This window comes from Staurois parvus, unplaced genomic scaffold, assembly GCF_062004578.1.
Source record: "Staurois parvus isolate SC_StPar_1 unplaced genomic scaffold, SC_StPar_1.0 ptg000276l, whole genome shotgun sequence".
NCBI classification, from domain to species: Eukaryota; Metazoa; Chordata; class Amphibia; order Anura; family Ranidae; genus Staurois; species Staurois parvus.
In genome coordinates, this window is record NW_028318072.1 from 5,450,905 (window position 1) to 5,474,660 (window position 23,756).

At 38.9% G+C, this 23,756-nt stretch overlaps 1 protein-coding gene and 1 pseudogene across 3 annotated transcripts in view; one reads left to right on the forward strand and one right to left on the reverse strand.

The window, feature by feature from the left end:
* LRRTM4 (leucine rich repeat transmembrane neuronal 4) overlaps window positions 1-23,756 on the reverse strand; it is an 889,364-nt gene that overhangs the window by 666,634 nt on the left and 198,974 nt on the right. The gene's annotated exons all lie outside the window — the stretch shown is intronic.
* Window positions 22,065-22,166, forward strand: LOC149459061 (U2 spliceosomal RNA; annotated as a pseudogene).

Sequence of the window (23,756 nt, forward strand, 5' to 3'; positions counted from 1 at the left end):
TAGTTGCTGGCTCAATCTAATCAGTTGAGCTGCATGTGATTGTTTTGGTCTGTGTTTCACTGGCTGCAAGGTCAGCTGCTTTCCCGTCTTTCTGGAGGGTTCTGGAAGATAGTGGACTGGGAGCGTCAAATCAGAAGCTGAAAATGTATGCAGTCCTAGTTAAACCATGGGGGGATGGAGCCCAGATGGTGGCTGGGAGGGATCATAAATTGTTGTAGGCCTGGAACAAAGGGATCTTGTCCTAGAGGAGGAGATCCCAGCCTGGATGGCTGCTGCCCTTCTGGGCAGGTGTGCCATGCTTCTACTGATCATCTGAAGTTCCCAGCTGTCCTAGCTGTGCTTTGTAAAAAAAAAAAAAAAAACTATTACATAAAGATTTTTCAAAAAGAAAAAGAAAAAAAAGAAGTGAGACAAGAACAAAATCTCTTCAACATGAGGGAAATTTCCTGTTTATTGTCAAGTGCTCCCATTAGAAGAATTCCTGTCAATTCCTTTTATAGTGACAACTTATAATGTTCAATTTTCTCTCACTTTCAACCCCATGGTTAGCAACACTAATAGAGAGACTACATCCATTAAGGGGCATATACACCAGTAAAAACCTGATAGAGGTTTAAATCCCCCTACCACTCTAGAGAAAAAAATGGTTTTAGACATAATTTCAGGATACATGCATGCTCCCATAATAACATTCTTTGACTATCTAGCCTCTAGCAGAAGCTAAAGAACAGTCCTGCTTAAAAAACGTGTTAAATAATCCATAAAGTGCTTGCAATTACATGCGTATAGACATATAATTGCCCATGCAGCAGTTGGACATATAAAATTCTACTTGCATTCCATTTCATTAAATTTACAGGTGTAGGCCTGTACACATGTGCATGCATTTACACACATTGATATGTACGCACTCATAAATTACTGACCTCAGATTTATCTATTTTGATTTCAATAAACTGAACACAGCACAAGTATACTGATATTTATACACTGTGGTCCATAGAAAACAATATAACTGCATTCAGATCTGTAAAAAGAAAAAGAATACAGATAAAAGGTCTGCTAAACCCTGCATTCTATTAATGTGGTTTCATGGCGCTGGAATCCTGGGTTAAACTCTTTTCAGGGGAACTACCTGTCATTTTTCTAATGTTTAAATGCTGTCCATATTTGTGTAAGCCACCTTCATTTTTTTCACTCATAACGAAAAATTAAGTAAAAGGAAAGTTTAGTGTTTCACCAATTAGTGCATATGTTAAGTTATTGTAGTGTTCACACTAAAGTACTTTTAAAAATGACTTTTACATCTTTCCATGCTTACTATTGCATATGGTTGCTGGAGATTTGCAGACTGGCCATGAGAGGGAGCAAATACCCAGTTTGCAATCATTCTTCCCCTTTTTAACAACTGTTGAGAAAAGATATCAGCCACATAGGGAGTGCATTGCTTTCAATAAGTCAGGCGACTCATAAACTCACTTAATGAGCAGGGCTGTAAGTCAGAATGGATTTGTAACACTAAAAATTATGAAGCACAGCCTGCGTATAGAAAGACCAAATAAGGCTGGTTTCTATATACATATGTAATTGAAAACTCTTCATAGAAACAAGTTGTTTTAAAAAATCATTAACACAGTGGTAAGATTTACATTAAGCTGATCTCTCTACATGTATACTAAAAAAACTCATTAAAAAAGACTTCATGTTCTCTTTAACCAGTAGGCAAATATTGACCCTAATATGTGTTATTGTTGACTGCAGTAGGAACATTAAAATGTAATTATTTTTTAGGAGGTGGGCAGTTGTGAATGCTACAATGTTCTCTGTAAAGTGCAGCAGGATTTTTTGGCACACACAATGAAAAGTTGCTTCTGTGCTTGTATTTCATGGTCTACTATAAATAATGGCTGCAGACAGTTCCTGAGACAAAGAGCAAAATTTAATTATTTTCTGTTGGACACACTGGATACATCAAATACCTGTGAAGACATAACTGAAGAGATTGCAGTAATGGTTTTTAAAATGTTTCAATATCCTGTCTTTCTGTGGTATACATGTCAAAATGTTACACTATTGGTATTCAGGAAAAGTTAGGAGAATGCTAAAGTGGTCCTCACAAAATGCCAACTTGGTACAAGTCCTGATATTCAGACAGGGACCCACTTATAACACAGAGGGGCCTCTTGCTATGGGGGCACTTGAGGCGGCTTGCTCCCGAGCCACGCTCCTGTGAGTGGACATTGTCCGTTCACACATAGAGCATGGCTCAGTCCTGCCTCCCACGCTCTACTCATTGGCTCACTGGCTGTGATTGACAGCAGCAGGAGCCAATGGATCGCACTGCTGTGTGAGCCACTGAGGAGACCCGGGAGAGCTGCTGCACTCATGCACATCTCTGGAATGAGATAGGGCTCAGGTAAGTATAAGGCAGGGGCTGATGGGGGAGCTGTACCCAAAAGGTTTTTTACCTTAATGCATAGAATACATTAAGGTAATAAAAGCTTCTGCCTTTATAACCACTTTAACGGTTAGCCTGGTAGACATGTAAAAAGAGACTAGGGTTCCATCTTCTAGCTAGAAACAATGATTACATTTATTCATATGTAACTTCAAATATTTAAATTAAAAAAGTATTTTTTAATTCTTTGATTCTTCTATTTTGTAAATCCATTCACAATGTTAGAGAAGCAGCAAATTTGGTATTTGGAGATACTGTATTAATAGGGCTAGGAGATTCATTGATAGTTTCCTCCTGCTTGACCCATGAATTTAGAGCACTAATGATCACTAAAGTGTCTTCTGACCTTGACACATTTTTTTAATTTGCTTCTGCTCACAAAACTGCTGTTTTGTAGTAACATACTGTACATATATGACTACAATGACAAAAATGTTTTTGCAATGTCAATCAAATACACTATCACCAATGCACAATTATCAATCCTTTAATTGGTACCCAACAAATTATTATCTAAATTGTTATTTCAAAAACCCTTCTCCTTGGAATGGGTTCCTTAGAGAAAGGAAGTGAAGGGAAACCTCCTTAACTTCCCTGGTGGTATTCCCGAGTGTAGCTCGAGGTAAAGTTTCAGTACCACAAGCGGTAACCCTGAGCTACACTCGGGCTTACCATGCAGCGCTGCTCCGGGATCCCTCGATCACTTACCTTGTCCTGCGCTCCTGCAATGTCCCTCCTGCAGTGTCCCCGACTAAGTAATCGTACGGGGGACGGAGCGGTGGGAAATTTGAAAATGACAAAAAGTGACATTCACTAAAATCACACAGTAAAACACTACTGTACCAAACCATTTCACATAAATTTTGTCCCTAGTGCTTTGTCCTGTGCCCTGCCTGCATTTTTACTGTTCTTATTGCCTGGAAACTGAGAAACATTCATGGCGTCCAAAAAGTGTCCCTTTAGGTCAAAATCGGTTTTAGACCAGCTAGAGAACAGCGATAGTAAATCAGAACCACTTGCAGAATTGAGTGATAATGATTCGTGGGTAAATTCATCATCAGACACTGAAAACAATTTTGCGATTTTGCTCAGTGATGTGCGAACTTGGCGCTATATTTCAAATTTCAGTGTTTTTGGTTTGATTATATTATTGAATTAAATTTATTATTATTATATTATCATTTTTTATGATTATTTATTAAATTATAATTTATGATTTTGTGTTTCAAGTTTTATCCTACCCGGGATGTTTACTAGACTCTTGTTCGGACAGATTTCAGTGAGTTATTCCTAAAAATTACAGGCCTACAATATAAAACGCCAAATTTCCATGCAAAATAATGGTACCGCTTTTAGCACCAAAAATCTGAAATAATCATACCACTAGGGAGGTTAAAAGGACCACAGGCAAAAAGAACCTTATAGAAATTGTAAGTCTTCCCCACTCTATACAAAACTTTGGATGGACTTAGGCTTTAAAACAAACTTTAAAGAAAAGACATCCACAGCCACTGTTAGGCAAGACTTGTTCCTTGACTATAAGCAGGAACAATGGATGTACACATTCATGTCTTAGGAAAAGTACAGAGATGCAAACAGACTGGCAATAGCCCATCTCATGGGAAATAGAAGCTATTGAATAGGGTTTTCAAACCTGTTTCCCTCCCTTGAGATAGGTTAACTGGAGCTATTGGCTAAGACCATGAAATGGTTCTAGTCAATTCAAAATCCAGTAGAAAACATTCAGATCCAAAGGATCTCATGTGATATCTATGGCCAGCTAAATGTTGAAATAATGGTTTCATTTTGCCACCATGGTGGAATCAGCACAGTGGCACTAATAGAAGCACATCTTGTTTTTACATAGAGGCGCCACAATATATACTCATTTGTACAATGTAGAACACATGGTGTTTAAAATATAGGTCCAATCCTGTAATGGCGTGTCCTATATACCTGCCTGTGTTTATATCATGTGATCATGTCAACACACAGCTCCACTTTTCAGTAGGGTTACAGTACATTCACTGCACCATAAATATGCCTTGCACTGACCAAGCTGCCACATAAATGTGTAGGCATTTAATTAACTCTGATTTGTCTAAATCTCTTACATGCACTATTCTACTTATTGCTCATGTCATTTGCTGTACAGCAATGCAAAATCTACTGATGCTTGATAAATAATAACATAAATAGAGATGAGTCACCCTGTACTATTGTATTGCACATGATGGTCCACAGATAATGGTATTGATTGAACAGAATGGACCATTTTGCATGATGAAGGCTGCACAAGGGAAATTTCCTTCATAAGAATGAAGAATTGTGGAATGAGGGAATAATCTGTACATATTTACTATCACATAACTCCCATTTTTATCACTTAATTAGATAGACTGCAGATGATTTTTTTTTCCTTCTCTCCAGGGCTGAAAGGATTTTCAAGCGAGGATGAGAGCATTTTATAGCAACAGTCGCTGTGCCGGCAGAGTGTAGGAATGTGTCGATGAGTTTTTCTAACCAAGCTGATGAGGCCACAACTGAATGAGGCCTAGTGCTGATTTGACGCACACAGCTAAATAAGACACCTGATGGAATCATTAACACCTCCAGCCCAGCTCTCATCACTTCCACCTCATCAACATATGGAAGCTCTCTAAATTTAGCCAGCCGGCCGGGTGCAAAAACTGCAAATTCAGTCTCAGGTCAAACAGAAAAGACGTGCGATAATCACAGTCCGCCACTGGAACAACAATTTACTGCAGGAATGTAATAATTTTTTTCTCTCCATATTTATCTTCTTCTGCTGCCTGTTGTAAGATGTCAGATATTTAGTTTTGTTTTTCTACCAGAAATGGTAATGTATATAAGGTGTGGGAAAAGGAAAGTAAGGTGTTCCATTCCTACTTAAGAATAGAAGTCAATTTGCATTGGGCTGATTTGCTGAAGGTGGATATTTAAGCTGGCCATATATTATACAATTTTCTTATTCAAATTCCTTTAGATTTACATTCAACTATATAGAGCAAGGGCCTGCCTGATTGCACACAAATTGAAAGTATTTAGGTTTGACCTCATATTATATGGTTTTGATATATCTAAAGGAAAATTGTACAAGAAGATTGTATAATGTATGGCCATCCTTACATTACTCTTTGCTTAATGTTTTGTTTTCCTTGGCTTTCATGATATAAGCCACAGCAAAGCAATTAAAGAATATCTAAATAGGAGTGAAGATTACGGTGCAGGGGTGCAAAGAGATGTATTTCCCAAGCAAAGTGGTTGTGGGTGATTAGGGAATGGCTCTTGTGTAATTCCAAGAAACTTTAATGCAGCATAATTTGAGAAACTGAAGATTCTCTAGACCAGGGGTCTCCAAACTTTCTAAAAAAGGGCCAGTTTACTGTCCTTCACACTTTAGGGTGGGGGGGGCAGACTGTGACCAGTCAGAGAAGAATGTGTTTTAGGTTTCCTGGCCAGTAGGAGTAAATAAATTGCATAGCTCCTGTGGTCAGTAGGAGGCGGAATAGTGCCCTATCATTGGATTAATGGGAGGAATAGTGCCCCATCATCGGTGTTAGTGGGAGGAATAGTGCCCCATCATTGGTGTCAGTGGGAAGAATAGTGCCCCATCATTGGTGTTAGTGGGAGGAATAGTGCCCCATCATTGGTGTCAGTGGGAAGAATAGTGCCCCATCAATGGTGTTAGTGGGAGGAATAGTGCCTCATCATTGGTGTTAGTGGGAGGAATAGTGCCCCATCATTGGTGTTAGTGGGAGGAATAGTGCCCCATCATTGGTGTCAGTGGGAAGAATAGTGCCCCATCATTGGTGTTAGTGGGAGGAATAGTGCCCCATCATTGGTGTCAGTGGGAAGAATAGTGCCCCATCAATGGTGTTAGTGGGAGGAATAGTGCCTCATCATTGGTGTTAGTGGGAGGAATAGTGCCCCATCATCGGTGTTAGTGGGAGGAATAGTGCCCCATCATTGGTGTCAGTAGGAAGAATAGTGCCCCATCATTGGTGTTAGTGGGAGGAATAGTGCCTCATCATTGGTGTTAGTGGGAGGAATAGTGCCCCATCATCGGTGTTAGTGGGAGGAATAGTGCCCCATCATTGGTGTCAGTGGGAAGAATAGTGCCCCATCATTGGTGTTAGTGGGAGGAATAGTGCCCCATCATTGGTGTCAGTGGGAGGAATAATGCCCCATCATTGGTGTTAGTGGGAGGAATAGTGCCCCACTGTTGGTGTCAGTGGAAGGAATGGTGCCCCATTGTTGGTGTCAGTAGGAGGAATAGTGTCTCATATCCGTGAGAGGAATAGTGCCCCAAGGGCCAGATAAAGGCAAGCAAAGTGCAACATCTGGCCCACAGGCCACAGTTTATACACCACTATAGCAACAGATATGGACAGCACAGGGTGCAGAGTGGAGTGTAGTGGTTGCTAAAAAACATTTATTAAGGTAAACAATTAGCAAATGGCAACTTATTGCCCAGTGGGCATTTGTGATATATGCGCATTTATCATTGAAAATTGTAAGTGCAATAACTTTAATAAATTATTTACTTTAACTACTGGACCATGAGGAGTCCCCCTCTGTTCTGAGCATGTTTGCAGAGCACCAACGGGGAATCCCGATCTCTTAAAGGGATATACACACCTATTTAGCAGATGGGTTATATTGGCATCTGGAGTAAAAAAAGTCAACCATTTCATAGCCTATGGAATAACGAGTGTGGGAGAAGGATTATACTGATTGGTCCTTTAAAGAGGAAGTGCTGTTTGACTTGATATTAATTAGGTCAATCCCTGACGGTGAGAGCACTGTATAAAAGGTGGTGGGACTCACTGACCAATTTGTGCAAGAAGAGATGGTGGGCAAATAGTCAATAAAAAACACACACCTTTAAGAAATCAAGTGTTGATTGAATGAACAAAAAGGGACGTTGGGACATTATATATAAAAATAGAGATTTTTAGAGATTAAAGATTTTTATTTTATTTTCTGTTTATTGATATTAATGAATATGTTTTTGTGGCAACATTTGTTTTATTGGATATGATTCACATCCTGAAGCGTGTGGACAGATTGCACAATATTTTGCACATGTTTTGGTAATTGGTAGCGCAACATTATTTATCTATTTATGTTATTTCTTGCATTGTGGGAACACAAGTTAATGATTGCAGCAACCTATAAATTAAAAGAGCACATTATATATGGTTTTTGGGTAACACACAGGAGGTAGCGCAGGGGGTGTTTATCAACATCTTACACATTGTCTTTATGATATGACATTATAATTCCCATGTACGTACAGCATCAAGTCACCCATAGTACAGGACTGAACAAGATCACATTGTGGTCTACCAGGCATTGACAGGAGACATGGTGCTGGGTCTTCTATAAAGAACAGTGTTGTCAAAGTAGCATGGTATGAAGTGTAAGCTCTTGGCAAAGCATCTATTTCACATCCACTCTGCAGCTTTTACCGCTCATTTAGTGTTTTATTGTTATTCAATGGTGTGTAGTCCAGCCTACTTGGAGAAAAGATTTAGATCATTGATCATAATTAGGAGGTAAAGCTCCAGGAGATTTTGCTCCCTCCCAGGCACAATACAAAGTGGACGATAAGTCATTAGAAAATGAATTATACAATGATTTGCAGAAATGCCTCACATCCAGCAAACTTATCGCATAACATATTCAAGTAATTAAAGCAGACTTTAAGAAAATAGTTTGTTTTTCTGGCAGGTAAATGGATGCAAAGGTTCATTGCTCAAGTATCAAAGAGTCTTTATTTCTCTGTGAATATATTTGCATATGAGAAGGGGCTGTGAAGTTATGTCTATGTGTATTAATGTGATCCTGTCACCTTCGCAGTGTGGAGACAGTCAACCTGCCAACTCGCACAGCCCTGCTGTGTGACACATTGTATTGGATGGCGTCAGCAGATGTGGGAGTCCCCTCATCGAGCAGACATTTGTACAAATAAAAACTGACTGGGGAACCAGCTACAGCATAGTGATTACTTACATAGCTAATAGGAGCATTCAAAAAATTGGTGAAAGGGAAAAGTATCTGTGCTGTCCTTAACAGCCAATCAAACTAATTTTTATAGTACATGCCTTAAAATAAGGAATGTAATTACATGCTACAAGCAACAACTCCAAAGACTCTTGTTTTATAATAATAGCTGGCTCTTGGATGGTATTCTAAGAACAATAGAAATATCAAAAATGTTTGGCATGTCTTTTTTCAGTTCAATAAAAGATATGCTGGTCTCGGATGACCTGACAATAGTTCTATTAGTCCTTCTACAGTACCAGGTTTGAACAACAGGTGAATTTTCAGTCTAAGGCTAGGTTCACAGTTGCATAGCCAAAATGTGATGCTCTATAGAAATGGGAAGGTCTGCCATTCATTCATTCATTAATGACATCCCCACGCATCTAAAACCACATCACCTGTGCCGGTGTGGGAACCACTGAGAAATTTCCTTGCCACTGTAGTCTAAAAATGGTGCAGGCCAAGCAATTGCAGCTCTCAGAGCCTCAATAGTGTGAACCTAGTCTAAAGGTTGGGTGAGGGGGTTTAATGTGTGGTGTGCTCACAATATGTGTCTGTAATCTCAACATATGGGTAACAATACCAATTGACATGTTTTAGACTTGAAGCATAACATAAAGTAAAACTTTTTTTTTTCATTTTGGACAAAGTAGAGATGGATTAGAAAAACTGTCAGTTTTTATTTCAGTCGGTATCCCCGTTAGGGAGATTCACCCTCTCTGTTTGTCTGGTTTATCTTTATTATTGAAAGTGAAAGTAAAATAAAATCCCACATTTTGGGTTGTCCCCAGAAAAGTAATAGAGGGAAAATCTTCCAATGGGGTTCTGATTACCTGGGGTCCCCAAGAAATTCTCTTAATTTGTAAGAATTTTCTTTATCTTTTCACCTTGGTTATGCGAAAGGAAGTGAAGGTAAATCTTCCAAATGGGACACAGATGACACGGGTTATAACCCATATTTATTCTATCCAAAATGAAAAAAAAAGGTTTTCTTATAGTTCTACTTTAAAGCCCAACTCCAGTATTAAAATACCCATGCAGTGGGCTCTCATGCACTGCAAAGGTTAAAGGATAAGTTCACCTTTTGCACAAAATTAATAAATACACATTTTTTGCAAGTAAAAATGGGTGGAACATGTAACATGTTCCCAAACGTGAAGTTATCCTTTAAATGCTTGTCAAGTAAGGTTTCGAGATAGAAGAATAAGGTGTATTACTTATTCTATTCCTCACTCCATCAGTCCTTCTATTCATCCTCCTTGTGTGATCATCCCCATCCTCCTCCCTGTGTGACTGGTCCCCCAAATCCCCTTCTCTACAGAGATTTGGCCAATTTTAGCACTGTGATGTCATAAAATACAATACAAGACTGATAGTCTTGCATTGTATGTGAGGACAGTGAGGGTTCAACTCAGATCATTAGATAGGTCATCAGATGTGAGTGCTGGAAGCCTGATGGAGCAAGAAATAAGGAACCTAAGAAATAATGACCTAAGGAACATTTAACCCTCCCCGATGAGAAATAATGAGTCACATTTTTGAGTTTTCACATTCACAGGAGTTGATTTACTAAAACTGGAGAGCGCAAAATCTGGTGCAGCTCTGCATAGAAACCAATCAGCTTCCAAGTTTTTTTGTCAAAGCTTAATTGAACAAGCTGAGGTTGGAAGCTGATTGGCTACCATGCACAGTTGCATCAGATTTTGCACTCTTCAATTTTAGTAAGTCAACCCCACAGGCTATAAAAAAGATTTCCACAATAAAACATCCTTGTTGTTAACCAGGTTAAAAAAAAATATTTTAGTAGCCATGTGTACACTTAGAATGGGCTCTGTACTTGATCTTTAAATTTTGTGTCATCGGCAGTCCACAGGAACCACAACTTTATGCTGAACTTTAGGTATCATCTAATCCTGTTCATAACAGAATAAATAATTTCTAATGCTGTGATTGTTAGCCATTGACTATCTTCCCATGTGTAAAGGCTTGCATGTAAAAACACATTTTTGCATAATTTGGTTCAGAGGACAACAATGTTACTTGCATTCATGTCTGCTGATACATATGTAGGCAGCCATGGAGTAACTATTTCTTTTAGCAACTGGATTTTATCAGATTTTGTGGAAAGGCATTTGAAGAATATGATTGGTTGACATGGGCAAAGCATCGCCTTTTCTTTATTTGGGTATATGAATCAGCTTTTATTCTGTTTTAATTACTTAATGCTGTATGTAGACTAAAGTATATTTTCTAATGAAACAACATAAATTCACTGATCCTCAATTTATGCCACGTTCTGTTTTTTTCCATTCTCATTAATCATGTTGCTTTACTTTTACATCCAAGGTCGTAAGGAACACTATTTTATTTCTCTCATTACAACCTATTTCTATGTGTATATTTTAGTTTATCAACAACAAATCAACAACCACACAGAATGCATTGGCATGGAATACTGTTATGTTAAACATGAATATGAATGGTAATTAAGGAGAGAGTAGTCATTTGACTCCTGCCCTCCTTTCTCAGTACTAGATCTGGTGTTACTCACAACAGTTAGTTACCAATGAACAACTGTCGCTTTAGATAAAGCTACAATTTTTTTTCTGTGTGTATGTAGGAGTAAAGCATTGGATGAGCAGTGCAACAATTGAAGTGATCCCTGGGGGTGTGAGCTGATATCTAAAATAGTTTACTTGAAAACATTCAGGTAGGAGAAATCCAGTATTATGTTACCCTACTGAGAGCAATGCTATTCAACAAAAATAACTACAGGATACTAATAGCAATCCAATGTTGACACATTTTTAGCCAAATTACTTGTAGGTTTAGGTTAAAACCCATTGACTCTAAGGATATCTGTTCATTCAGTAATTACTGGTTATGAAACCTTTGATAGCAGAGGCCATTCACCCACCTAAATACATGTCCTATTTAAGGGGTATAAAGAAGCATGTTCATTTTCAATTCATTTACCTATGCATGTGCCCCTGGCATTGGTAAGCATTGGTAAGCCAAACCACAACTGGTGGCTACCCAGAAAGAAAAGTATTAAGAGAGCATAGTCCCTTTAATGTGCTGCTAATAGCTGTATACTCATGTTCCCTTAATAAAGGTCACAACTATTATACATTGGCTTTTTTAACATAACACACACTTAAAATAATACAGGTGGTAAGTTGTCTATACGTGTTTTAGTCTCTTTTTTTAACTTTATTTATTTCAGGTACTTATATAGTGCCGTCAATGTACACAGCACTTTACATATATATTATACATTCACATCAGTCCGTAACCCTCAAGGGGTGTACAATCTATGGTCCCTAGCTTACATTCATACACATAGTAGGGACAATTTAGACAGAATCCAATTCACCTATCAGCATGTCTTTGCAGTGTGGGAGGAAACCGGAGTACCTGGAGGAAACCCATGCAGGCACAGGGAGAACATGCAAACTACAGGCAGGAGGTGCTGTGGCTGGGATTCGAACCAACGACCCTAGTACTGCCAGGCGGAAGTACTAACCATTTAGCCACTGTGCTGCCCTGTCTTCTTCAGATCTTCTAACATATATGCAGTATTAGAGCCTTGCGGACTGGATATGAACTGAATGGGATGTTTAGGTAGACCTTGTTCTACATGGTAGAGATTGTACAGATTGCATTGTGTATGGCTAGCTTAACACTGTCAATGGATAGATGAAAATGTGACGCTATTGGCCTTAATATAGCTATAAGCTATGCGAATTTCCACCGTTCCAAATAAACTGCTTGAAATTTGCTTCATGGGTTGCCCTGCCACAATCCCTCTGACCGACATTCTGCAATTGATAATTTGAAGAAGCTAGAGGGAAAACAATGGCTGCATCAAATCAGATGCAGCTGCCAATTTGGATATTCTGAAAGCTGCAAGTGCCAGTTACCAGAATACAATGAGAATAGACAGGGGAAGACTGACCATTTGGAAACTCGGGCACTGCCCGAGGGCCCAGGGTCAGTATGGGGCCCGATGAGATGCCCCTGGTACCTTTTTCATAGGCTTTTTTGAGTTTGGGCAAGGACACAGGGGCCCCATGATCCCCTTTTGCCCGGGGGCACCATGAATTGTCAGTCTGCCCCTGGGCATAGACTCATCCATCTGCAATGTATAGCATGGATGGAGGAATCTGTAAGAATTTTTTCATTCAGCCCACAGTCTAAGTGAAAAAAAATCTAAGAGTATTTGTCCAGCTTATTCTGCAATATTTTACTGTCAACATTGCAGAATAAATACAAGGTCTGATTGGTTACTTCAAAGTTCAAAGGACAAAGACATTAATTTCTCCTCTTTACCAATTTTCCTATTTTACCATCCACATTGTATAGCAAGGACTATTTTATTTAAAGGAACTGTTATTGTGAAAAATATTCTACTCCGATAACTGCCTGTGGTCAATATTTGTAATGATAGAATTTAGTATGTTAATATTTTTTATTATTTTATCCACATTTATATGTAGACCACACCGTGTGACCGTGACAAGGTTAGCACAAAAAATAACACTGCTGGGATTGCTTGGAATGGTTATCTTTTATTTGAATCTTCTACTTTTTTCAGAAATTCTGCCCATTTGATGGAAGATTGAACACTGACTTGCAGGTCCTATAGCTGAAGACTGTAGTTAGATGAACAGTCTATAGCTATAGCTGAAGTGTCCTTGTGAGATGGTGATGGCACTATTTTGACTCAGCTGCCAAGAGTACGAACAAGTGTTTTAAGCTATGACAATTGTCCAAAGAATTGAGAGGTGAATTTGTAGCTCAAATCCAGAAATAAAAAAGATTGTGGATAGCTCATTATTGGTTGAAGTGACCAGGTGTTATAAAGCTGGTACATGCTGCATGCACTTCTTGTTACAACTTTTCAAGCACAATGGCAATGTTAAAGCTTAACTCCAGGTTCTGGCTCTATTGTCCAATATTAATCCCCCATGGTGGAGGACACCGGCACACAAAACAGAAAAAAATGTAGAGTTATATTTTCACCTATACTGTAAGTCCCGAGTGTGGGTAGTTTACACCTTGGGCTCACAGGAGTGCTGGGACCCAGAAGAGGAGCTCTCATTTGACCCAGAAGAGTGGCTACACATCAATGGAATGGTAAGTCTTCAGGGGACAGTGCCAGAGATTGGGAGAATATAGAACCCCAAGATTATAATTTTTAGCCTGTTCTAGAGATCAAATATCTTTTGTTGGTCTAAACTGGAATCTGACTTTAAATATTGTCCCAACCCTTGTCACCATATTTTTTTCAGGATAGCTTGGCCTGCATTTAGCCACTTAACATCTTCTCTATAGACGTTGTACTGCTACAGGGCGGCATTCATGTGCAAAATCACGATCCATCACTTCCTAGCACCACTTTGTGTACACCAAGCACATAGCTAGCACACACACTTAACCCTCTGATAACTCTAGAAGCTAACCCCTTCCCAACCACTGTCATTAGTACAGTGATTAGTGTATATTTTTAGCACTGATCACTGTATTAGTGTCACTGGTTCCCACAGAGTGTCAGTTAGTGTACAAATGTCCACCGCAATATTGCTGTCCCACTATACATTGGATCACCGCCATTACTAATATATATATATATATATATATATATAAATAAATAAAAACAATTTTCAGTATATGTACCATAGTTTGTAGACGCTATAACTTTTGCGCAAATTAATCAATATACAATTACTGGGATTTTGTTTACCAAAAATATGTTGAAGAATACATTTTGGCCTACATTTATAAAAAATTTGATTTTTAAAATTATTTTATTGGATATGTTTTTTAGCAGAAAATAAAAAATATAGCTTTTTTTTTACACAACTGTTAGTATTTCTTTTGTTTATATCACAAAAAAGTAAAAACCGCAGAGGTGATCAAATACCACCAAAATAAATCTATGTGTGGGAAAAAAGGACATAAATTTAATTTGGGTACAGCATTGCATGAACGCACAATTGTCAGTTAAATTAATGCAGGGCCGTATTGCAAAATATGGTCTGGTCAAGAAGGAAGGTAAATCTTCTGGAGGGCAAGTGGTTAAATGTTATACATGAAAACATGAAATAAAAAATGAATTTATATACTGAAGAATATTATTACATATATTAACCACATGCAGTTACCTTTATAAAATATTTTTCACAATAAACCTCCTCAGATTTTATTTATTTTTTCTTCATCAAAGAATATAGGCTTTTTGACATAACCTATTTACCATCCAGCTGGAAGTATAATCAATTAAATACATGTATATGCTGTATCCAAGCAACCTTTTAGAACATTTATTACTGTTAATATCAAAATACAGGTCTATTATTTTCATTTTTAGCCTGACATACCAAAGTGAGTGAGGTTAAATATGGTGAGGTTTGGTCCTACTTTACAAAAATGTACTGTAAGGTAAAGTGTCCATGTCCAACATCCAGTCATAAGTGGGAGAATTTGAAAAAAGCTCCTTCAAATAATGATAGGACACTTGAAACCCCTTTGTATGTTAATTGAGCTAAATGGATTACACCTCTGTAAGCATGCTAATATATGTATACTGCAAAGCTGTTTTTAAAATCTGTTAACACAGGTGTATGCATGTTCAAATAAATATTATGTAGTATTTATCAACTAAAGCAAGTATGTATATTTTATTAATATACTGCATGAGCTGATTATTGAACATGTATTCTTTTCTTCTTTATTGGAAAATAAAGCATTTATATCACAGAGTTTTGTGTATTCAGTGGAGAGATCATGGTCAAAGAGCATTTCTAGGGACAGACATATGATTGTTTGACTATGTAGCTGTGGCAGGGCCCATAGGGACTTAGGTGCCAATTTATACTAGATGTGGGTCAGATCAATACTGGGACCCCTCCCACTGTTACAAAGACCTGAAATGCTCACTTCTTTCTAGCTGGGAATCAATGCAGGGTGAATAAGTCCTTTACTAGGTCAGCAGTTACATGGAGGACCCAAAATTGGTCTTACACAATGGAGCTTTGGTGACTCTGACTGTCACTAAGGACTTCCAACCCAGTACATTATTAGGGACAAATGAAATTAATATTATCTATATAAACAGAGCTCTTTGATTCTAAGAACTCATGCCTAGCCCGATTAGGTATGCCAGCCCTTTTGGCAAATTTTAGAATAGACAAATGATGAGTCGAGGTGCAACATCAAATGTCACCCATCTTTTATCTGACTCTTGGTCTGTGTGTTTTATTTTGTCTATGTCTTTTGCTTTATGTCATATTTGTACTCATTTCACATTGTACTTTCTCTTTGTAGAGTTTGCAAAAGTAAGAATAAGCAAAATAAACAATGGGGTTGATTTACTAAAGGCAAATAGATTGAGCACTTTGCAACTGCATTTTCTGCAAGTGCAGTTGCTCCAGAGCTTAGTAAATGAGCAGAAGCTCTGTTGACTTCTATCATCCAATCATGTGCAAGTTATTATTATTTTCCTTGTACATGATTGGGTATTCTTGCAAAGTGAATCTTTACCTCATTTACTAAGCTTTGGAGCAACTGAACTTGCAGAGTACAACTGCCCTTTGCAAAGTGCACAGTCTATTTGCCATTGGTAAATCAACCCAATTAAGTTCTACTATGTAATTTATGATAATGATTTCTAATTGTTTCAGCATGAGCTAAAAAAAAAGAGGATATATACAGTATATATTTGTTTTCCTACGTATGCCCCTTTAGTTTCCTAATTTTGTAATTTACTCAGTAGATTCTGATTTTTTGTTTGCTAGTTCTGTCTCTTTTTCAAACAATCTTCCATTGAGTCTCAACCAAACCAACACAAAAAATGAAAATTTATATCTGCAAGTGGAATAAAGTGTAGCTGTTGCCTGGATAACCTCAACAAGACAGCCAGTGGGATTGATTTAGTAAATGAGTATAGCCTGTTCACTAAGCAAGTGAATGTTCTTTATTCAACCATTTTGTAGCAAAAATCATGTTTTTTTAATTTTCTACTCATAGTTTAGTACACAGGGTTACCTTATTTTCTAACATTTGTTTCATAAAGTTAACATTCTGTTTGGTAAGAGCCCATTCACATGTTAGCTTAGAATAAAGCATGTTACAACACATATTACTAAAGCAATTTCAGGCCCTAAGCGAGCAACCTCTTTTATAAAAGTGAATTAACTCCATTATCCAATGCTTCTAGCTGCTGTCATATCTCCATTGCATGACTCTGAAAATAAATAATATAAAAATGCTTCTTCACATCATCCATCTATTTAGGTAACATCCTATTATTTTGCGAATAATCATTGTGGCTTCTCATGTGCAAGGTACACATGCAAATGAATCATTGTGAACCTCTAGAGGAACAATGTCTTTATCTGATGGATGGAGTTCATTTGTTCCTTAATTACAAGAAAAGTGACTTTATCTGGCAAAAATTCAGTTGGGAACATCCCTGAACTTTGCAACTGATCAACTTGGTGGTGCCAATTTCATGTAGGACAAATTACCATGAGCAACCTTTGCAATAAGTGTTCATTCTTAAGTGATGAACCAATTAGAATACATGTTGCTTAAAGGGAAACCAAACCCACCGTGTTAACTTTCCCAAAGCAGTTACGTGGCAGGCATGCCTTGAATGATAATTGTTAGGCTAGGTTCACACTAGCCAATGCTCTGAAAGGTGATCTGTGATATCACATCGAATTTGCTCTGAAGCCGTGGCATGCTGGTATAGTCTTTAGATGGGCAGCCAGGAGGTAGTAAAACCATGGCTCAGCCATCTGTTTTTACTCCCTTGTTACAGTTACAAGTGTACTTCTCAACTGATCTGTCAAGACATCAAATGGCTGGTGTCATAGCTGGTCATGTGTGCAACACCATGTCACCTAAACATCAAACAGAAGCTAAGATGGTACCTCCTTAGCTGTAAGGAGTACAAGAGTTTAGTTCTGCTTTAAGTTATCGCCAAGCAAGAATACTTCTTTATGGTTGCTATAGGTTACTGCTTTTAAAAATGTAAGTATAATAAAGATCTTTTTGTTTTTTAATTTTTTCATAGAGTAAGGAATGGTTATTAACTGTTGTTTGGGCAGACATAACAGAAAATACTCCAAGGTAAGGTGAAGTCAGAAACAAGGTGAGTACTAATAAAATCAATCTTTATTCAATCCAAATGAGTACATGTGTTCCAAAATAGATGTTTCATCCCATCAGAGCCTTAATCACCCCTACCTAGTAGGCTGAAACATTTCATTTGGCTCATTTTGGAACAAATGTACTCCTTTGGATTGAATCAAGATTAATTTTATTATTACTCATCTTGTTGCCAACTTCACCTTACCTTGGAGGACTTTTCTGCGTGAATTGGAGACCGCTCGTCAGGCACGATGAGTGAAGAGTCCTCTAGCCAATGTTATACCTCCAATTTGGTTGTAGTATCTGTAGTAGCACTTTATTTTATAACAGGAAGTAAGAGTCTTATCTCCAAAGTTAAGAACCAACCCTCTTAGGCCTTGTTTGCATGGGTTTAGGCTTATTTAAGAGAAGTCGATACAGCAAGCTTTTGCAAATAATTTGCAAAGCTTTTGGAAAGCTTCAGGTAGCTTTGTGGAAGCCTCAGGGGTTGTTCACACTTGTTCAGTGGTTGGAGGGGCAGGAAAACCCCTTGGGGGTGTACACATGCTTTGGCGGAGGTGGTGAAGAGGTGCTACATCATTGTCAGTGGAAGGCTCTTCGGGTAGGAGGGAGAAGACCAAGTGTAACTTTTATAGAAAAAGTTGGAATTCACACATCATTTCAGCCATCTAAATTTGATCTATGCATCGTTTTGACATACTGACTTCAGTAAAGATCTGCTGATGCATTTTTTTCAAGATATGTATGATATTTACTTTAAAAAGTGCCATATTCTAGTCAGTAGTACTAGTTTATTAATGTGTGGTCTAGAACAGATAGGGCATAGAGATGAAATGATTTAGTAATGGCAGATGATACGCTGGCAGTCTATAGTAAATGAAGGTCCAATGAAGGTCCATCCTCAGAGGACTTCGGCGCTGGTCCTGCAGTGTTAATAAAGCTCAGTTATCATTGCGACACATGGCCTCTCCACTGAGCCATAATCTTTCAGCCCCAATTCTCTCTGACTTGTAATGATAGAGTAAGATTTGACCTGCTTCCTTCCCACAGGTCTAGGCATCTAAATGCCATATATCGTTAGAGAGATTTTGCAAGATAGTGAAATTGCTGTATGGCATATGAATCTTGAGCCTTCATAGGGAAAACACATTATTAGATTAGAGAACCCAGAGTATACGGGACATGCCACCTCTTATTTACTGTGCACAGCTCATCAATATGAAAGCACTGTGATAGCGGGAACTATCTTTTCTGTGAAGTTCTGACCACTATGACCTTAATATCCGGCAATGCAAGAAAATCTGCTGTCTATCTTTATCTCTCTGTATATAAACTGCATGTGTACATATCAAATACATGATGACTGTACGGAATTCCAACAATTAAAAATAATAACATAATATCTTCATTCACATGAAGTGTCTCAACAAGGTCATTACCCTGCCATGGTTACACTTAACACTGGGAAAACCTTACCCTACAAGAGCAAACCCTGCCTCGACCCTCACCTCCACTGCTGAAAGTTGCATTCATACTATAAGATTTCTATGAGCATCTCCATCATCAGAAGGGCAAATTTGCTCATCCTCCTAAATGTGCAAGTATCCATTTGCTTACATCTGAAGTCCAGACAACAATAAAATGATAACAATTTATAGCTCACTTAGCAATAAACTAAAACAGGCAGCTTTGATGTAACATTCACCTTCAACCCAGAGTTGACCCTCAACAGTACTTCATTCCTGCCTCAATCTAATAGCCAGGATCATTCAACTACTGTACATTCCTTTGAGCCCAGGCTGTCATAGACCTGCCCCCTGCTTGTGATTGGACAATGAAGAAGAAGCAGTATAGTTATGAGCAGAGCAGCACAACTAATTGACTATTTGTGCTGCTTCCCTGTTTCCCAGTCTGAGTTCTGCTGTGCACAGGGCTGTCATAGACCTGCCCCGTTTGTGATTGGACAATGAAGAAGAAGCAGTATAGTGATGAGCAGAGCAGCACAACTAATTGACTATTTGTGCTGCTTCCCAGTTTCCCAGTCTGAGTTCTGCTGTACAGAGGGATACAAGAGGTGAATACCAGGAAAAATGTAGGTACCTAAATAGCTTACATTTTCAAAATAATAGGTAGTTATGTAGCTTACATTTGAATAATAATAATAATAATAATAAAAAAACTGTAATATTGAATATGGAGTAGCATGTATTTGTTCAATTTATATATGTTCGGACATTATTAAACCCAAAAACATTTTATATTGCAGTTACCAATTCATAGATGTGGTGGCTTCAATTGTTTTCTTTACTTTTATTTTTGCTTGGTGAGCCAATCAGTAAGTCTGTTATTTTTCAGCTTCTTTTCTAACAGACTAAAGACTGCCATACATGGATCGAAATGCAGCTGGTTCAGCAAGGACTAGCCAAATTTCAATCCATTTATGGGCAAGGAGGTTGTACAGAAGTCAACTTCTGTACAACCACTCTGTCAGATTTTCTCCACTTGATCAGCTCCACCAGCTATAGGCAGCAGTGCTGATCTGTGTATTCTGATGGTGGGGAAGTCTCCCCTCTATCAGAATACAATAGAACAGTGGGGAGGATTCCTCTATCCACATTGAATGTGTAGATGAGGGAATCCAATATTTTTTTCATAAATGAAAAAAACTAATCTATGGACTTCCTAAGCTGTTTAGACAAAGTAGCAGTTAAAGGGATAATACAAGCTTTTAACACTGTCAGGGATGCTTACAGCAATCAGAATTTATTCATTTATGTAAAACTTTTATCCCAAAAGGAAAAATGTTGCTGTAACTGCCTAGAAAAATGTAAGCTGGAGTTTAACTTTAATTAGTTGGTTCATCTAAATCTGGTAGTTTAACATTACCCTCCCTGGGACTGACAATGCTGCTGTCCAGTATCTCTGCCGCTGCTCCATCCAAAGTAGAGACATCCAAAGACAGGAAGTGTGTTAATGACCAGCTCACCGTAACAAAAGAAGGAAGAAAAGCTTAAAAAAGAAAACTTACACATCCACCGTGTTTAAGAATTGGCAAGTTGAAATATATAAATTTTTTGTTTTGGGGTTTATTTTGTGCACTAATCATTATACCTATCACAATTTGAAAAAATACATCTACAGACTCTCTATGAGGAGATTAGGCATCTTTACCAGTACATTCTTTTCTATAAAAAAAAAAGGGAAGACTTCCACTGCAGTTAATTTCATACCAGAAACTTATTATGTAAATGCTCCCTTGGGCTTTGAGAGTGGCACCACCATTTTTGCTCAGCCAATTCAGCAAGAAACCACTTAAACTACTTATTTAGATAAACACATTTTGAAAAGCGCCCTCTTCCTATAACAAGTTAGTTCACCACAATCTAGTTTCCTTATCCTCTACACTAAAAAATATATAAATACAGATGAGTGCATTTTCTCAAATATTAAAATTCCTTACTGTCAGGATTCAGAAATACACAAACTGATTTAAACTTGAGCCTCCTAATCGACCTTTACCATCTATGTAATCTAAACACATGAAGTGGCCATAAGGAAATCTCTAAAGTGTAGCCAAGACTTTCTCTCTTAGTTGTGGACAAAATGGCGAATAATTAAAACACATATCATCTTTATTTTTGCTGTCTCTGTAGATTTACATTCACTTGGGATATTTCTGTTTTCTTTATGTCCTAGAGACACAACAGGAAAAAAGGGAAAATCTTACCAAAGTTAAAGTGATTATAAACCCTTATATATACCCAGTGAAATAACTCAGATGATACACAGACATGAAACAAATCCTCCTACATAAGTTATACCTGTCTATCTGTAGTCTTCTCTTCTCTACATCCATTTAAAGTGCTGAAGTTTGTCTGAGAGTTCAGAAAAAAGGGGGTGGAGAGCTGAAATTACACACTGTAGAGCACAGGGAGAAGAGCTCTGAGGGCTGATTGCAGGGAAGAGACACCCCCCCCTCCACACAGCTCACAGAAACAGAGCTGAGGTTGTCAACCAGCTGGAGGTCCCTCTTCTGTCACCATTTTTCTCTTGGTGTCTGGAAAACGTATCATGCAGAGAGCAGAGGAACAAGGCAGCAGACAGAAATGACACTGAGTGCTCTGGATACAGACAAGTACACAGTATAGAATGATATACTTTGTTCATATTTCATATCTGAGGTTTACAACCACTCTAAGGCCTCTTTCAGATGGGGTGGACTCTGTCAAGCAGATCCGCCCGCACAGAAGGAGATCTCTCTGCCGATTCCCACTGAGCAGGCACATGACAGGTCCATGTCCGTTCTGCTATGCACAGTGGACACAGCTCGCTGTTTTCTATGGGTTGGTTTGATGGACACTGACTACCTGTCTACATCGCTTCTCGGCCTTTTGGCTAAGATCAAGTGTAGTATCTGTTCTTATCAGTGTCCAGTGGGGGTGCTACCGGCCATTCTGGCTGTTGTATAGTACCCTCACTGGTATGATGGGGGTCCGGAAGGCTGGACCGGAGGGACAGAAACCAGGGAGCGCCATGATTCGTTCTGGGGCCTTGGGAGTAATTCCTCTGGGAAAGCTGGAAAGACCCAGTACCTCCTGGTTTGGACGGATCTGCCTTGGTCTGGCCTGGGGCTGAGGACGCAAAAAGTCCGCAAACTCAGTGCCCCCTGGGGAAGACGCTCTCAGGGGTGTCACTAGTAACACTTGGGTGTGGGACCCCACGGTGTGAAGATGACACATGGCCACTGTTTTTCACCTCTTTTTGCACAGCGCCCTAAGGACCAGGTCTTTTGGCTAAGTCCAGGGCAATTTTTGCTACGGGCCTCAGGGCCTGGTCTGTGCACAATTTGGCACGGTACCACTTTTTTATTTTCTATTTATTTATTTATTTATTTATTATGCACTCCCACGTCTTGTCACTTTTTGCTTTACTTATGTGTGTGTTTTTCACGGATGGAGGGTGTGGGTCCTCGGGCCTACCCTGAAGTCTAGGGGGAGGATGTGTGGCCTTTTGGTTCCTTCCTCCCCTGATCCCTAGGGGGTTTTCTCTTCGGGAGAACCCCCTGACCTAGTACTGGATGTCCGGCTTCGGCTGGGCATAAGGAACGGTGGTCCACCAGGCCTTTTGGCCAGGAGGACCAAATGGGAACCTTGTCCCTGTCAGGAGCTTCGTGCCCCGGGGGATCAGGGTAACGGTTCAACCCCTTCGGGGGTAGGACAAACACACCCCTAAGTGCACTTTTTCGTGTGGTGTTTGCGCTTGCACTTTTTTTGTGATCACTTACGGGTTTTTCGTTGTAGTTTGCACGTTTGCGGACTTAAAAAAAAAACAAAAACCTGTCTACTTTCATCTGATTGTCATCCGATCTGCCAGATGGATAGAAAATGGATCCCCATCCGTCTGTTTTCAGCAGACAGGATAGAATTTGATGATGGCGTGTGTCAGCTGACCCATGTCCGCTGACACCCGCCGCTCCTTAGAGAATTATAGATGGTTCAGTCGGGTCTACCTGAGAAACTGACAGGTGGACCAGATCAGACCGTCGGTGTGGAAGGGGTCTAAGGGAATTCCTGTTATAGACAACTTTCACTGGAACATTTTACCCTATTGGATGATTTTCCCCCACCTTTTGCTTTGGTGACAAATCTAAAAATGTAGATTTCCCATCACTCTTGAAGAGAATGCTCAACCAGGGCAAAGGGTTGTGAATCTCCCCCAGGGGGTGGGGGAGACAGACATCAATCAAACTTGGAAGAGGTTCTAACCCTTCCCTAATCTATCCAAAACTAAATAGGTTTTGCCTTTATATACAATGGAACATGTGTAGTCAGAAATCAGCACAGGATCTATGTACAGTAAGACAGGACTAATAGCCACTGTGCCACCATTTTGTCCTAGATTGGGAACGATTTTCCTTGTTTGATATACTTTGTGCAGTACGTTCTGTCTGCACACTGTCTGCAGACTAGACTTTTTGTTTTTAATGTTCCAGCTCATGATATAAGACTCGGGCTCAGAAGGGAAGAAAAATTGTTCCTTCACCCAGATAAAACAAATCCAGCTGCCA